Source organism: Dermacentor albipictus, chromosome 1 (assembly GCF_038994185.2).
Source record: "Dermacentor albipictus isolate Rhodes 1998 colony chromosome 1, USDA_Dalb.pri_finalv2, whole genome shotgun sequence".
Classification (NCBI taxonomy): Eukaryota; Metazoa; Arthropoda; class Arachnida; order Ixodida; family Ixodidae; genus Dermacentor; species Dermacentor albipictus.
Window position 1 is genome coordinate 223,527,277 of NC_091821.1, and position 17,817 is coordinate 223,545,093.

The window sequence follows — 17,817 nt, forward strand, 5'->3', positions numbered from 1 at the left end:
AACCCTGATGCTCAGCCTATGATCCACCTGATAAGCTGAGGAAGAAGTTAATTTGTCAAGCGAAATAGAACAACTACCTTATGTGCTAGAAGGAGCGTGTAAAAGAAGTCTTTGAGCCAATTGGGCGAAGAGAACAAATACGTTTGCGGAGTCAAAGAATTTTGATCGTAAACGTCTCTTCGACCTTTGTACGCCATATATGCCTATGATGAAGTCACACCGTTTTGTCGTTTCGGGCCCTATTGAATGCCAATATATACCTACCTTTACACCTTTTTTTTGGGGGGACCACTGGGATCATAACGGCTATTTCGGTGTTCTAAACGACTTACTGAGCCGACACATGTCCTGCAACTTGTGAGAGGGCGATCGAATCACCTGGTCAAAGGAAAAATGCAATAAAAAATACATACATGCAGGAAGTGGTCAGCCTTTTGTTTGTTGCGCGAGTATTATTGCCTCCTTTGAACAAGTGGTTCGAGCGGACTCTTCGCACAGTAAATGTGCCGCAGTCGCTCGCCCTTTCACTTCATCGCAGTGGTTCGTTCCATTCTCTCGCGACTCTCCGACAAGCAAGCTCTGCGCGCTCTCCTTCTCCGCAGGCAAGCGCTCCTGTCAGCCCCGCGGATACGCAAAGACGTATGTGCAGCTTCCGTCAGCTGTGTGCCATTTGACATGGGTCGCTATTTTTGGCGAGTTCCTTCAACTTTTCGGTCGCTCTCTTCTCCGAGCATACTCGGCTGCTCGAACATGAGACCACGAAGACCCACTGCCGTCTTGATTCGACTTTCTATCGGGCGGACGCTGCGAGGCAGCTTCGCCATACTCGCATGCGCTCTCTTAAGCCAAGAGTGGAATGCTGCAAATATAAGGCGAACTGCTCTGCACGGTCAAACCCTTCGCTGCAAATCAAATTTCCACATTGCGTTCGTTCCACTGACTTGGCTCATGTGCAGAAAACAAGTGGTACGAGTATACCTTTATTTATTTTATTTGGTTGTTGTGCAGGGCGCTTGCACGTGCAATAAATTCTGAACGCATGAGAAGCAACATAGCGCAAAGTGTCAAGCCGACTGGCGCCGCAGCTATTATTTTATATTTCCGCCGAGAACAAACGCAAACACGCCAAGGCATTTTGCCATTATGTATACATGCCTTAGCAGCGAAACTTATACGGATGTGGCGGACGCAGATACAGATATCAATCAGTGACACTTTTGGCAAAAATGGCGTTATTAAGGCAAGCCGTATTTATCCCCATTCCCCTCGGAGCGCCCAGCCTTCCCGTTCTGTGTTTTTTGTTTTTGTTTGCTTGCTTGTTGCTGAGTCAGTTTGTTTCTTTTCATTCATTTGTTGGTTTGCTTGCTTTCTTGCTTGTTTGTTTGTTTGTTTGCACTTGGAAGACTTCTAAGAAAAGCACTACATCGCGGATGGATGACATCTACGGCATATTCTTCGAGGTCGTTTTGAGCAACTCAGTATAAATTTTGTAGCGCATCTAGGTAGCTAACCATGTAGTTTCTGAGAATATTTAATTTATGCACACGTAACAACGTTCACCGCACAACTGTGTGTAGCATAGTTCGACATTAGCTGGTGCTAAACACACGATTTCTACTATATAGATACGAATTCATTACTGCTCGGATCGATTCCGCAGTTGTGACACTAAAGCGGATAATTACAAAGCTAATTAATGAAATGGTCTCCACTTCGTGTTTGTTCGCGATTTGTCTTGCAAGCATGCGTCCGCCTGAAATGTGACAGAACTGCGATATCTACCACAGGGATATTTTACGTCTATTTCTATTGAAATAGATACGGCCTTCCATTTCTCCGGCCTTCCATTTCTCCGAACAGCAGTATGTACTACAATGAACGACCTTGTCAACTGGGTTCTACGACGCAGTTCGTCAATAAGGCATCAGGAGCTTGTCATTCGGTGAAGGTAAACGTGCTGCAACAATGACGAGTCTGCTGTTTCCTTGGACGCTTTCGGCGATGATCCAGCCGCAGGAAGTAACCCATCGGCTCCTTCGACATCGGCGTCGATGCCGCTGCGCGAGCTCCGGGAAACACTGGCAGCAGCGAGCAGGAAGGGGCTCGGACCCGCTCTGAAACAGACGGAACAAGAAAGAGAGCGAGCGCGTAAGCGCGGTCGTAAACATCGCCGCTCTGTCATCGGGCAAACCAGCAAGCAGCAAGCGCACGAACGGCGTTTACATGAACGGCGGCAATTAAGTCGGCCGCGCGACAACAAGGAGCCGTCACGCGGCTCGGGTACCGGCACGCGCGGCACGCGCGTCCGTCATGTTTCACCGCCGCCCGAAGGCGGGAGATCGGCGGTGTCTCTCAGCCGCACCTTGCAGCCGCCTGGGCACGGCGGTTGCGCCCGAAAAAGCCGGCGGCCCGGACGAGGTGAGCGCCGTTGGCGGCGTGATGCGGGACAGCGCGAGTGAGGCTGACAAATTAGCGAAGCGCCAGCCTGGTGTTCCCGTGAATGACGCGGAGGAAGGGGAGGCGGGTCGCCGCCGCCGCTCCGCCGCGCTCTCCTTCTATTTCGGGAGGGGCGCCAGAAGAAATTTATATTACGCCCATCTTGTTTATGCGACGCCGTTGAGCCGTGCCACTTCGCCCGCGCGGCTCTCGCTCTTTCTCTGCGCTTTTCTTTTTGAAATGCGTTTGCGCCCCCCCCCCCCCTTCGTCTTCGTTGCCTGCATTTCGTTCCCTCTTTCTTTTTGATAATTTTTCTTTTTGTCCCTAGGTTTCCTCGCGCGCGGCGTCGCCTCGCGAAGCCCCGCGCATCTTTGTCTGCGGGAGCGCACAAATCTGCGGCTCTCTCGCGCGCGCGTGAGAGGGTGCGTGTGTGCGCGCCGGACGGCGGTTATTTTCGTGGTGCCGCGCGCATCTCGGCCGCACACAGCCTGCGCACATGCAGTCGAGCGCGGCGCGAGCCGTCCACGCGCCGCGCACCCGATCCTCGCCCGTCGGAACGGCTCCGCGTTGCAGCCGCTGCGCCGCCGCCGAGCCGAGTTATTGCTGCACGTGACGCGATAAACGAAGGCCGCTGGGACGCTGCTGCTCGTGGGACCAACTCGTGCCTGAAGCGAACAGACGCATTGCGAGGAGGGACCTCGGCAATCGAAGGAAATGCGAAGCAACGCGTGGAACGACGCATAAGGGATCGTACCCCGATATAATTCTCGATACTCAGACATTTAGTATCTGACGATGCGCAAATCATTAGCAATATAGCGAGCTCGGTCACACATTCCTTTTTATTAAGCAAAGCCTTCTGTAGCATATGCATGATGTTGGTTCTTGTTACGGGGGGGGGGGGGGGGGGGTTGCGCAAAGCATTAGCGGTATATTGAGCTCGTCGATACATCTTTTATTAAGCAAAGGCTTCTGTAGCATATGCATGATGTTGGTCCTTGCGAAGGGGGAAAGGGGGGGGGGGGCTCGGGATGTTCTTTTTGGTGGCTTAATTTGTGGATCAAATTAATTTTTCATTTTCAAGCCATTGAAGCGAATGCTAGCTTTCTTACTGTGTATGGGTATCCTGACTAGGCTTCCGCTCTCTCTTCAGGGGCTGACGCATGCATTGATTCTGATCCAGAAGTATTCTTGATGCACCTGGTGTTTGTCACCTGAAATTAACAGCGATAAGCACGATATCGCGGGATCGAATCCCTGCCACGTCGACCGCATTTACATGGGGGACGACACGACATACAAGAACACCCGCGCACTTACCTTTATGTGCACGTTAGAGAACCCCAGCTGGTCTAAATTATTCCAGAGTCTCCCACTACGGCGTGCCTCATAATCATATCGTGGTTTTGGCATGTAAAACCCCATAATTTAATTCGATTAATGTTTATAATCTCGCAGACTACTCGCTATGTATAATGCTGTTTGCCAGAATTATATGATTTTCTTTATTGTGACAGGATTTGGAGTTCCTTGTTATCGCCAGGCTGACCGTGAAATTCTACGGCCACTTGTTAGCCGTTGTTTTGGCCTTGTCCTCACTTTGTGGCTTTGTGCTTACACAAAATGCTAATATTTTACGTATATCCGCAATTTGCGAGCCTTTTCAGTTGATAGGATTCCCGGATGACCCGAAAGTGCACACTAACTTTAGATACGCAACTTTTTGCTGAGAAGCAGACCACGTGTAGTATTCTTGGTAGATCCCTTTCGGGATTATACGCTCTAATTTTATGTGACGTAATTCTCAACGCGATGACATTATCGCTTTCATTGCGTCTTTCCAATCTCGTCTTGTCATTTTGACTTTATTTATTTATTTACTTACTTATTTATTTGTCAAATACTTTACAAGGCGCCTACGTGGGGATTGAGTAAGGGGGGCATAGAATCAAGTAAGTACATACAATCTACTAACAATATGAAAAAAAAAAACACCAGCCAAGTGCACAGCCTAAAAATTAGAGAAACATATTAGCTGCATACAGCTGTATATGAGTACAATAAAAAGGAACTCTATAAGTTTGTAACAAACGTTTTACAGTGCAATAGAAAGGTAGGAAAAATAACACAAAACAGTGAATGTGATATCAATGGTTAACAAGGGTAAAGCCAGTTGAGTGAGTGCCAGAATTTTTCACGGTCAGTTTCCGCAACTATGTTATCAGGGAGGCTGTTCCAGAGCCGAATGGCACGTGGAATTGCAGACGAGTTAAATGCTTCTGTTTTACCATAGATGCGCGTGAAGCTATGATGATTGTGTAATCTGTGCGACGTGTGCGATGACATTTCTAGGTGTAGGGAGCGTTTGTTAGTATGGTGGGCTTATGGGACAACGCAACATTGTTGTAACTATGTTGTAAGTTGTTATGTTTTTTTTTCTTGTGGCAAATATATTTTGTATGTACCACTAGTCCAAGAGCCAAGGAGTAGCCCGTGCTGTATTTGCGCGCTAACATCTCATGTCATGTAAATAAAAAAATAATAAAAAAACCCACGGTGGTTCGCTGAGACGACGGGCACCTGGTAATTATTAGCCAATTGCGCTGGCTGCATTTATTAAACTTTTAGGCCAATATCGGCGAGTAACGTTAGGCTTACTGGCTGATATCATGCTCTGACCCGCCGTGGTTGCTCAGTGGCTACGGTGTTGGGCTGCTGAGCACAAGGTCGCGGGATCGAATCCCGGTCACGGCGGCCGCATTTCGATGGGGGCGAAATTCGAAAACACCCGTCTACTTAGATTTAGGTGCACGTTAAAGAACCCCTGGTGGTCAAAATTTCCGGAGTCCTCCACTACGTTATGCCTCATAATCAGAGAGTGGTTTTAGCACGTATAACCGCATAATTTAAATAATATCAGGCTCCCTAAGAAAAAATGGAAGAAAGGGAAAGAGTCGCTGATAGGAAGAACCTGTTAGTGCCACTCACTGGGACGAGGGCCGCGATTTTGTATCAATTACTTTTTTGTATGCTATTCCTTTTCGAGTTTTTCGCGCTTCGTCACTGGTCAGAGCGACGCTCCTCCCACGTTGTCAATGGGATCAGCCGGCCGTGAATAATGGATGGTAAGATTAGCATAGAATCGGGCGGAAGGAATCATATCGCGGCGCAGGTTTTGTACCCATATGGGACACTACGCATTCCTTATAAACTTCTTCCAAAGCACTTTTTAATTCCTGCGACGTAGACCGGCGCACATCAAAACGACCAGGGAAGGGAGCCTATAACAAACCAACGATCTAAAAAGCCGTTATTACTTTTCATTTCATTTATTTATTATCAGCGAACCAAGTTCGAACCGGCGTAGTCGAGCCTACTTTGGTGCAAGCTTACGCTGACCGCCATCGGATTGCTGCATATCCCTACACCCGTGAGAAAGTAACAAATGCTCTTTTTCCTATCCCCATGGGCTTAAATGAACACCGCGACACCCGACAGCCACAGCAAACAAGTGCGAAGAAATGGTGCATTCGCACAATAGCAAAGAAAGCTATATCCTGTGAGCCACACGGACTAGAAACGCGGAGGCACAAATATATGCACGAAGTATACAAGACGGCTGCACGTCATGCGCATGCCACGCGTACCAGGTGCCACGTTTACAGCAACAAAATCGTATAAGGAGCAGACATTTGCGTTGTATTGACCGCCCACACTGAGCTTCGCAAACTGTGCAAGAATGCACACAGTTTCAGCAAACAAGTTGAAGGGTGAGTCGAGAAGCATGCTTGCAAGTGCGTATATAGATTGCTGCAGCAAAGTCGTGTGCAATGACTTCCATTTCGTGCGGGGAAACACCGTATTGATCAGATGGCCAGATGCGTTGATCAATGATGGTCGAACGCGCCACGTTGCTCGAGCAACCTCGGCAGTCATCACCAGGAATCTGGATGCACCCCACATCTTACTAGCCACCTCACCGTGAAAACCTATCAAAAAGGAACGTGAATTTCATAAAATAACCAAGATAAGTGTTTTAGCGCGCCATCGACAAACGTGCACGAGGAAGAATCGCTACGAGAGAACTTTGTTTCGAGCTAGCAGCTTCAATACGAGATTATAAACGATATAGTGCAGGAAAGAAACATGGAGAAAGAAAGAAACAAACTCGGTGAAGACGTGCGCAGTCTTCCAGCTTTGCTTTAAGAAAACAACCGAAGCAAACGTAAAGGGTACAGTTGCCAACCCAAGTAATACCGCGACCGATGATCGTGCTTGCAGACGAAAAAAAAAAAAAAAAAAAGCAGCCTGAGTAAATCGCGCGCCACCAGCGCATACATGTAGCGCTGACGAGCATAGCCAACCACATTGATAATATACCACGTATTTTTTTTTTCTTTACATCTTCCATTATCAATACATACTTCCGCTTTATAAGGTGTGTAAGCAGGCGGTCCATTTCCACGAAACAGTATCGCCATCGATACTCGGACATTTTGACGAGGATGTACACCCGTAAGCCAAAGTATACGGACCACAGGGTCGCCGATAAAACTAAATTTCTTTGTAATTTACATGCATAAACTGAAATTTACGAGTACACTGAAAAGTTCACAATGTCTAGTTTGGACTGCAGTCCACAATTTCAAGATGTATTGACAGGCAGAGGAACTAATCGGCTTTATCGCGCAATCCCTGGTCCGTATACTTTTGCTCACGGGTGCACAGCGATTCAAACGTGATACTCGGAGCGCATGGCTGTCGGCGCTTTTTGCGCCAACTGCGACCGCCTGGGTTGCTGAGTTGATGCGTTATGATATACGATGAAGGCAAAAGCCTTTGTGACAAATTGTGACCGTTGTGCATTTGGGCCCCCACCGATCAGCCAGCGCGCATCGGTGGCGCAGAAAACGCCGGCCGCCAAACAGTTCGATTATCACTTTTGAACCGCTCAGCCATCGATTATGGCTGAACGATATACAGTGAAATATACACAGACGCAAGCAACGTACAAGGCTTGGCGCCGTCCCGGTTAAGAGGAACGTCATTGATCGAGTCATTGCTTACGCTAGCCGGTCCCTTGTCGAAGTCCGAAGCCAGCTACTCGGCGAAAGAGGACTCTTGCCATCGTCTGGCTTGCAGAAGAAGATGTATTCTATACTCGTATGCCTTTATACAGCTGGCCTCTCTAAGTAGTCATCGACCACACTCTGTGCGAAATCACAAACATGAAGGACCTCTCTGGCCGATTCGCTTGCTGCATAAAGTTTGTGTCTCAGAGAAGTCGACGTGATTGTAACCTGGTGCTAAAGATCTGTTCAAAATCACTATGACCCGACTTTCTCGTCAATGGGTCCCATGCATATGGACCCGCCGGCGCATTCGAATCAAGACGACGATGCCTCAGTGGGACCAATCCGCGCCAGCACATTGGCGCACGAACAATGCGCCCATCCAGAAATAAGATTTGTTGATAACCCCGAAAGAAAGTCCCTTTCCCGCCTCGAGCAGCGGAGTGTCTTCGTCGTGCCTGTAAAATGACGTCCTGATAAAAAATAACCTTACCTCAACAGAGCCCCACACATGTTGGTCGTGCTTCCAGGATTAGGACAAAAATTTACAGGATCCAGCGATGAACCGACGGCGGGACGTCTCGGCTTCGCGAAGAATGCAAGACGAACATTATGAGCCACAGAGGCGGAATCAAACCACGAACGGCGAGATGGTATCTGTATTTGTCATCTAGCATGCACGCACGCACACACGCACATAGGGGAAGCGCCTCATTGCTGATATTGCACAACAAAACATGCCGAAGATGACAACGTCGGCAGAGCCACAAACAAGGCTTGCTGGGTATTTGGATCACTTTGAGCGCCCACCCCCGTCAAGACGTTTCTAGGAAATCGGGACACATCTTCTTGGCCTCTTTCCGACATCGATTTCTGCGAACAAGCGGCTAGTGGTAGGAACTAATTACCTCATTTGTTTAACCGAGGCGAATGCGGGGCCGATAGGCAGTGCAACCCAGGTGGCCAGCGTGTTATATCGGGCTAATCGGTATTTCGTCGCTGATCTCATTTTGCACAACACAGAAAGAGACAAAGAAGGCGTGAGACAAACACTATAGCGTTAGTGTTTGTGTCACGCCTTCAGTGTCTACTTTTGTGTTTAGCGCTATAAATTCAGTGACAACACCGGAGTTTTAGTGGGGAACATTCTTTTGCGTTGTGCTATGGGCACAGGAGGTCATTATCGCCCATAGGAGAACAGCGTTAACGCGCAGCTGAGCTAACGCAACATATTCTACCATTGAACCACAGGAGTCATCGCAGAGCAACCACCTACCTCCTCCAGACGAATGGCTTCATGAAATATTTAAACAAGACCCTCACCAACATGCCTGCCATGTACACCCGGCCACAAAATATTACGGACCATGAAATGTGAGAAAAAGCTGAATATCTCCGCAACCTCGCAACGCAGCCTAGTATTTGCATTTCAGGCCTCCACTATAATATGCTAACAACATTATCTTATACAGTTTTACCGGCTATTGTCATAGGCTGCTTTGTAATTAAACGTTTTCTGAGATCCTGTGGTCCGTAAACTTCTGTGGCCGGGTGTACTTCAACGTCATACGCAGGACCTGGGACGCACAATTCGCGTTCGCGTACAACACACTGCAGCACTGCGGGAAACAAAGCAGGTGACACCAGCTGAGCTCGCATATCACCACCGAGAAACAACCATACTAGTCGTAATGCTACCAAGCGTGATCTAAAAAAATGATATCAGTGAATCCTCATTGGCCTTAATATATTCAGCGGCAGCGAAGGTCCGACAGCTCACCAGGGTACGCATAATATAACAGCAGGCAACCGACGTCCCGCGCTATAATTTGCGATGTCGTGACCACACGCCCCTGGAGACTACGTCTAGCTATGGACACCGCGTATAAGCAGGAAGCTTCTGCGTCGCCATTCCGGACCGTACAAGGCTGCTTGACGCATTGGTGTATAAGGTCGCCTGTATACGACGGAGCGACGCAGCCTTGCATCGGCACAGCGTACGGCCGAATGTTTTGCACGTCGTGAACTAGACGCCGTTTTACGCGTTGTTGCCAACTTTCGTTTTCTTTTATTTGCCCCAGATGTTCAGTTCCTAGATTCATTCGCTCTTCCGCTTTTTTGTTCATTCATTCGTTCTTTTGCCACGTTATTAGTGCCATTGCATTTCTGTTTTCGTGCTAGACGCACTCACGGTAGCCCTTTGTTACGTTGTGATTGTGATAGACGCATCTAGTATATATGATGGACGCATCTTATGAGACTGTTTCAATGAACGTGAGCGATTCTGGAGTTATTGCAATAACTATGAGATGATCTAAAATCTGCGATGGGAGAGATGGCACCCCTGTTATTCAGATGAGCTAATGCGAACTGTGTCATCCGACTCAACAATTGATGAACGTGCTGCTCGCTGTTGTTGCCACCGAAGTGTACTTTTAGCGATTAGCGTTCTTAGAATATTTAACGGACTGTCCTGTATCTATATATGTGTCCGGATCTAACCGTTTTCCTTTCCCGCCAACTTGGGTCGGTTATGTGCCGCTCTTCAATGAACCTCTTTGACGGCAGCTTGGGTCGCTGGATATGCGCGACGATTTTTTATAGGTATGTGCAGGTCTTCATAACAGTCATCGTAAGATATAAAACATATCATCATCAATTACTCAACCATAATAAGAGAGATTGCTCATCGCATTAACGTTGCAAATCAGCTCTTAAGGATGAATTCGCTGCTAATTTTTGTTGTTGTTTAGAGGACACAAGTAAGCCCAATAAACAGTTTTCTCTCTGCTCTCGAGTGACTATACTACCCTGCCTGATCAGCTGCCAGCTTCACAACCACGTTGCAATGCCGACTTGCCAGTATTACGCATTAGTGGTCAGGTCCAACTTCATCATAATATATCCGTGCCATTTAAACTAAAGAACACCTCATGTATGTAGGCTACTGCGATAAAGCAACTTCGATGGTTTGGCGTATTTTATTAACCTGGAAGGTGAAAATGCAACCACATTTACATCATTACTACATGCGTGACAGGAAGTTGCATTACTTAAAGGACTGACAACCAATACTCATGGTACGCGTTTTTTATTGCGATAGAAATTACATGAACACTTCAGGCGCATTCTCGCCGTCGGCGTCGCCGTGATGTTCTGTATAATGTCCAAGGGTGATCACAGCGTCGCCGCGCGCCGTATGCTTTATATGCGAGTGTATGTGTGCGAGGGTGATCCGACGATCGCGGTTCAGTCTCACGTGCGCAAGGGAAGAAAGCGGGGAGCAAGCGCGCTGTCTTCCGTCGCGCGCAAGGAGGAACAGGAGGAGGGGTGGTAGGGGGAGAGGAGCGTTGTATTGCAGCAGCAACAGCAGTCACGCGGGCTTTATCTTGAACACGATCTGCTTTGGGGACAGAGTCTAGGTGAGCCAACGGCTCGTAGCTTTGAGGGGGCTGTGTCTCGCCGCTCAGTTTGCACTGAAGCGATAGACAGCACGAAGGCCAATTCGCTCGCTGCAGGGGCGGCGCATCCTCACCACGGCGTCAACGCAGATCCAAATAGGCCGCGAATCTTCGGAAGAAAAGCGGTTCAGAACAAATTGTCACCGATATCAGCAAGGGTGCTTATGGGAGCAGCGACTGAAGCGCGACTATGTCAAGAGGGAACAAACACTGGGAAAGAAAAAGGCGTTTTTATAGCGATAGGTCTACTACTTCAGGTACAAACTCAGAAAACGCCCGATTCTGTAAATATGACCTTCAAGCTAAGCCAATGTCAAACTGGGACTTCTGCATACACCGCGTGGGCGTCCATATCTTGAAAGCTGCTGCGATGTGGACAAAGTGCGCCGAGTGCTGGTAACTTCGTACGTGCTGTGCTTTCGACACTTAGTTCGCGTTGAAGCAAGACGCAGCATTAAGCTGAATTCACTCGCTGCTGCTGCCGCGCCGAGAAGCGTCTGTATCCTTTCCCAAAGCAAGCGAAGCCGAGTTATCGCTCGACAAACTTGGCTTAACCGCTTTCAATCACGTCATATTTTTTTATTAAAGCAAGAGACAGTTTGATTCCTTCAAACAAAATTTATAATCTTGATTTTTTTGACAATACATGTTTCTCGTGGTGCAGGAGACTAAAGGCGACGTTAAGAGTCGCCTCAGCCGTCGATCGGGTAATAAAATAACATTCTTAATCAATTTCATATACGCATGGTAAGAAAAGTCTGCTATATTTTACTCTATCTTTATAAAAAAATGTTTTCTTGCAGCACCCACCATAAGAAGGTGCGATAACGCCGCTATCGCTTGCAATGCAATACAGCTCTTGAAGTGTGCGGAAAGGCTTTCTCGTAAAGTTCACCTTACAGTACGCCCCGGCCCCTTTCCCTCACACGTTGTGTTGTTTTGATTGTCAACGTTTTTCTGATTTTGATGGCGCTGGCAGTTTCCTCGTTTCTTAACCTGTTCAGTCTAAAGTAGTGAGTTACGACTACCAGCTAATTGTTTACTTTAGCTGTTTTGGTGCGACTGCACTGGATGACCGACTGGGCGCCCGACGATGGGACCCGCACTCTGCACCCAAAACTTTCGTCGGCCTCGAAAGAAAGCACATTCTGTGCAGGGGTGCGATTTCGATACCCATACGGCTGACCTTTCGTGGTATCGCTTTCCGCGCTGAAGGCTCGAAACGCCCATCAAGTGGAATGGGTGGGACATTTGAATATGCAGCTCCAAAGCAGGCCACCAAATCATTTTTTACGTCTTTGAGAACAAAACGATCTCATTTCTGTTTTTAACGGATATGGCGTCACATTGTTTTTCTTTCGACAAAAGTGTCCCTTCGTCACACAGATGGCGCTACGCCCCATGAACCGCCGAAGAACCGCCATGTTTTGAGTATATGGGCTTCTATAGAAGATTCGCTGCCAGGCATATTTACCTTGCCAGCATTTTGACAGCGAGCGTCCGCGATCATCGCGTGTGATGTGTGGTTGATTGCCCCTTCGCGCTAACAGCATGCTTGTTAATTTAGTTACTAAGCGAGTCTTTACGAGTTTATGCTGCCGATAAAATTACTATTCTTACTTTTTATGGCTGTCTACTAATTTGACATCGAAATCTATGCTTCGCCTTCGGGCCAAACTGTGACTTTCTTTAGTGCACTGGCAAGCTTACCGACCAGAGTGTCTAATAATGAAGTGGTAGTGCGGAAAACGCCTGGAACATTTTTAATAATAATTGTTCGATGTGCATTGAGGATGCAATCGTTCACTGGAAGCATGCTGAAAACCGTGATAGTTGAGCGCGATAGCAGTTGTTTTGTTTCTTTATTTATGCAATAATGCGGACCTTGCACAGGTCCAAGCAAGGTGGATGCAAAAGCGTTTGAATAGATTAAAAAAAAATGGCAGTTACTTACGTGATTTGAATGCGAAAGCATAGTGACTTCTCCAGTTAATTGCTTACTTCCACGATACGTGACGTCATACATTGCCATGTCTTCACAACTCTGCCGTAACCCGCCTTAATCCATCCTGCCTTAATTTGTACCAGCATTAATCCACCTTAAGCCACCTTGTTTTAATTTGTGTCAATCCTAACTCCCCTTAATTCACTTTAATTCCCCTTCAGTCACTTTATTTCACCTTAATTCATTTTGGTTAACCCTAAGTCACCTTACTCTAGCTTTTTCTTGCTTTAATACACATTATTTTTTCTAATTCACCTCATTTCACTTTTATTCACATTAATTATGCATAATTACTGCTAATTAACGTTGTTATACCTTTTACAATCTTCTGTATTACTACTGACGTCATACAAGGTGCCGATGACATCACAGTGATTTTTGGTGCCGGCTTTACTGCCTCATGGGACATATTGCTTTCGCATTAAAAAGTAGCACATGTCAATCAGTAGTAGGTTCAATTGACTACGGCATCAAGTTCCAGTCTTTAATAGCTTGTAAAAGAAAGGAATACTTGAACATTTCCGTACGTGCAAAATATGGGGTTAAAGTCAGGGCGAAATATCTTTCCTCGTAAGGCTGGCAATCGCATACCATTTGTTACCATGAGTTCTGAGGGAGAATCACTGTCAAAGCTTAGAAAAAAATTAATCGAACTTCTTTTCTCTGTATTCGTTAAAGCATTTTAATGTTAAATTTGGTATATGGATCCGAGACTATGCATGGATACTCAAGTGTAGGCAGAATAAAGGATGTGTAGCAAAGAAGCTTTACACTAGCCGGGCCGTTTCTTAATTTGTGTCTGAGTAGAGAGAGTTTACGAAAGGCTGATGCGCATACGTTGTCAGTATGAATGTCCCATGAAAGATTATGAACTTTACGACAACATTCTATGATAGCACAGCCAAAGATACGCACACGCGCTAGCACTTGCGGAGCTTCTGCTCTCGTGTTACTACGGCGAGTAGTGCCGAAGTTTTTCCGGGGGTTTATAGAACCATGCAGGAAAACCAGACATGAATACCAGAAAGCCAGAAAACTAGGAACAGCAACAAAGGGAAATTCTTTTCATATTCAATCTTTTTATTTGCTATGAAATAAATCTTGAACAAAGAATAGGCATAATAAGTGGTATGGTTTGTTTTACCGTATGTAGCTTACAGTTCCTTACATTGGCTGCCTACATGCGATCGCGCAGTTAAAGAATGTGGTTGTGTAAGTTGTTGTTAAGTTCAAATTGAGTGTTATGGGTAGGTAGATCTATACAAGAGACAACAACAACAACAACAATAATAATAATAATAATAATAATAATAATAATAATAATAATAATAATAATAATAATAATAATAATAATAATAATAATAATAATAATAATAATAATAATAATCCTGGCCTTTCCCATACTTCTCCAACTACCCCGGTCATGTACTAATTGTGGCCATGTCGTCCCTGCAAACCTCTTAATCTCCTCCGCCTACCTAACTTTCTGCTGCCCCCTGCTACGCTTCCCTGCTGTTGGAATTTAGTCCGTAACCCTTAATGACCATCGGTTATCTTCGCTCCTCATTACATGCCCTGTCCATGCCCCCCCCCCCCCCCCCATTTCTTTTTCTTGATTTCACCTATGTTTGTTCCCTCATCCAATCTGCTCTCTTCTTATTCCTTAACGTAACACCCATCATTCTTCTTTCCATAGTTCGTTGCGTCGTCCTCAATTTAAGTAGAACCATTTTCGTAAGCCTCCAGATTTCTGCCCCGTAGGTGAGTACTGGTACGACACGGCTGTTATACACTTTTCTCTTGAGGAATAATGGCAACCTGCTGTTCATTATCTGAGAATGCCTGCCAAACGCGCCCCAGCCCATTCTTATTCTTCTGATTATTTCAGTCTCATGATCCGGGTCCGTGGTCCCTACCTGCCCTAAGTAGATGTATTCCCTAACCACTTCCAGTGCCTCGCTACCTATTGTAAACTGCTGTTCTCTTCCGAGACTGTTAAACATTACTTTAGCTTTCTGCAGATTAATTTTTAGACCCACCTTTCTGCTTTGCCTGTCTAGGTCAGTGCACATGCATTGCAATTGGTCCCCTGAGTTACTAAGCATGGCAATGTCATCAGCGAGACACAATCACAATCTTCAGCACAATCGTCAGCAAGACGCAATTGTTAGCAAATAGTCTAATGTTGATCATTGAGTCAACTGCATTTAAAACATGCTCAATATATAAAAGGAAAAGTAACGGTCCGAGTACACTACCTTGCGGCACTTCGGATGTCACTGGTAGACAGTCCGGCTGTTGCCCTTCGATCACTACACGCTTTTTGCGATTGCTCAAGTAATCAGTTATCCAATGTATAAGAGTAGGTGGAAGCACTGCATTTCTTAATTTTGTTATGAGTGAATCATGAGGTACACGGTCGAATGCTTTGCTTAAATCTAAAATAATCACGTCTGCTTTTCCGTTAGTGTCAAGAAAAGAGGCTAATGAGTAAATTACCGTAATTAGCTGGCTTACCGTTGGTCATTATCTTCTGAACCCATGCTGGTGAGATGTTAGGGTTGAGTGTTTCTCGAGAAACTGGTTAAATTGTTTAGGGATAATACGCTCAATTATTTACCACGAGACGATATTATAGAAATAGGACGACAATTTTGTACAACACGATGGTCTCCTTTCTTAAATACAGGAACGATTCGGGCTGTCTTTCCAGTCGTCAGCTAATTTGCCAATTGCAAGGCGGCGCGGTTCTCGCTGATTACGGCTTGACCAATCCGCGCCGGACCGTGTGAAGCGACCGCTTGAGCTAGCGTTTATATTTTCTTCTGAAGTAAATGATATGTCGTGAAGGCACTCCAGGAGCCCGTCCATAGTTTTAGGTGACCGTATTTGCACTTGCTTCAGGACTTGCGCGTGCAGTCCGTGCATTATTAGTGCTACTACGGCAGACGGAGGAAGCAGAGGCTCGGCCAGCTTTAAAAGGCGGCATTTGTCAAAGAAATACTCGACGAGGGAGCCTTGCTTGAATTTGAAATTAAGCGCGGCGTCCCACCTTTGCACTGGGTTGCTTCGGAATGTCGTCAAGAATTTTTCTTTCCACTGATTCCAAGAGTTGCCAGCCTCTTCAATAATGTGCAAATCATACCACTTCCGTGCAACACCGCTTAAGTAACTACGCATGTTAGTAATCTTGTCCTCATTAGAGTGCCAGTTGTTCTTCCCAGCAGCATAGTCATAGAATTCAAGCCAACCTTCTGGACTTGATGACATGAAGTCGAATGCATCGGGTTCTACAAATTTAGTCACTGACTTCTCAGCGTTTAAAGAGCTTATAAGCGATGTCACCAGCTGGTTTTGTTGCGAAATCTGTTCTTGTTGTAGCCGAAGTGCTTTCAAAACGAGGCTCACCTCTTCCGTCGACGACATGTGATCCAGAGTCCTGTCGACGCATCGGTTGAAGAACTAATTCGTCGAAGATCACCAGAGGCAAGTTCACGTTCACAGCACCCTTCCGACGTAGTTCATCAGGGTCCATGGAAGCCTTCTCTAAAACCAAGTTCATGAGTTCTGCCGAGTTGAGTTCGCGAGGTAGTTCCACCGCTGGTTCATCTTCAGCTTGGTATCTCGAAAAGATGATCTTGTCCGCGGAGGTCTCCTCAAGGAAAAATCTCACCCACATGTTGGAGTTCGCTGTCGGCTGCGCCAAAATAATGTAGCGTTCCTATTTAAAGGACACAGTAGACGTAAAGCATTGCTGTGGAACTGGCGTCCATCTTGTCTACATTTTTATTTCCACTTCATTCTTCTCTTCTCCTGTCTCCCGGTTCTCGCGCTTCTTCATCTTCTATTCGAAGGCTCATACCGCTTCAACATGCTCAATATATAAAAGGAAAAGTAACGGTCCGAGTACACTACCTTGCGGCACTTCGGATGTCACTGGTAGACAGTCCGGCTGTTGCCCTTCGATCACTACACGCTTTTTGCGATTGCTCAAGTAATCAGTTATCCAATGTATAAGAGTAGGTGGAAGCACTGCATTTCTTAATTTTGTTATGAGTGAATCATGAGGTACACGGTCGAATGCTTTGCTTAAATCTAAAATAATCACGTCTGCTTTTCCGTTAGTGTCAAGAAAAGAGCCTAATGAGTAAATTACCGTAATTAGCTGGCTTACCGTTGGTCATTATCTTCTGAACCCATGCTGGTGAGATGTTAGGGTTGAGTGTTTCTCGAGAAACTGGTTAAATTGTTTAGGGATAATACGCTCAATTATTTACCACGAGACGATATTATAGAAATAGGACGACAATTTTGTACAACACGATGGTCTCCTTTCTTAAATACAGGAACGATTCGGGCTGTCTTTCCAGTCGTCAGCTAATTTGCCAATTGCAAGTGACGTGCGGAATAATACAACAAGAAACTTCGCGACAATTTCTGCATATCGCTAGAGAGAAGCGTCAGGAATTTTATCACAACGAGAAGAATTTTTGACATCCAAACTTAGCATAAGCGATAGTACACCTGGATGGGAAACAAATGATACATCAAATGTTCAAGCAGAGGCCGTGGATGGGCACATGATAGCTCGTGAGAACACACTATAAAAATATATGTTAAAATGTTGTGCACTTTCTCTTCGATCATGTGACCATGAAAGTCAAGCTGTATGACAGGTTTCTTTTGCTCACTTATGAAGGTCCAGAACTTTGTTGGTTAAATTTCGATGCAGTTTTGCAATACGGTTTGAAAATAATTATCTTTTAATCCTCGTAGAGCGTGTGCCCTTTTGCTCGCGCAGTGCACTTAGTGAAGGTGGCTCCACATGTCTATTTTTTTTCTT

At 46.0% G+C, this 17,817-nt stretch overlaps 1 long non-coding RNA gene across 2 annotated transcripts in view; it reads right to left on the reverse strand.

Annotated features, from left to right (window-relative positions):
* Positions 1-951: 951 nt before the first annotated feature.
* LOC135912063 (uncharacterized) overlaps positions 952-17,817 on the reverse strand; it is a 104,773-nt gene continuing 87,907 nt past the window's right edge. The window contains exons 3-4 of one of the 2 annotated variants that reach the window (XR_010567547.1): positions 3,549-3,650; positions 952-2,114 (exon numbers count right to left, since the gene is read on the reverse strand). This is a non-coding gene — a long non-coding RNA (uncharacterized lncRNA). The remainder of the gene's footprint in view (positions 2,115-3,548; positions 3,651-17,817) is intronic. The other variant, XR_010567548.1, reaches the window with a different exon arrangement.